We start from the raw sequence: 497 nt of genomic DNA, 5'->3' as shown, positions 1-497 counted from the left end.
AACATATGAAGCCAATTTTGATTCATGGGAAGGAGAAGATTTTCTTCTCAGAAGTTACCAGCAAACTTTTGTCAGAGGAAAGAAGGCTGAGTGGTGGACAAAATTCTACACCTGAGAACTCGGCGTTGGTAGTTGCAAACTGGAAGAAAAAGAACCCTATGAAGGGAAATCTTGTATGCTGGGGTTGCGGGAAATCTGGACACCTTAAAAGAAATTGTCCAAAAAGAGGAGCGGATTCGGCAGATTGCTCCAAAAACGCTAATATTGTTTCTCTCGTTACAGAGAGAGATGATGATGTTCTTTGATAAGAGCATGTACATCCTCTGGCATGACCGCTAAAAATGTCAGGATAATGGATGTGTTTTATTAGCGGGTCCACATTTGCATACGAGACATTGGTTTGGTTTTTTGATGTCAGGTATGTGGTGGAAAAGGGTGTCGATGGCTGATGAACTTCTGGGGGAACCAAACATGGAAGTTGCACCATATTTTTCAGC

This window comes from Corylus avellana, chromosome ca3, assembly GCF_901000735.1.
Source record: "Corylus avellana chromosome ca3, CavTom2PMs-1.0".
Taxonomy (NCBI): domain Eukaryota; kingdom Viridiplantae; phylum Streptophyta; class Magnoliopsida; order Fagales; family Betulaceae; genus Corylus; species Corylus avellana.
This window is presented reverse-complemented; position numbering follows the sequence as displayed.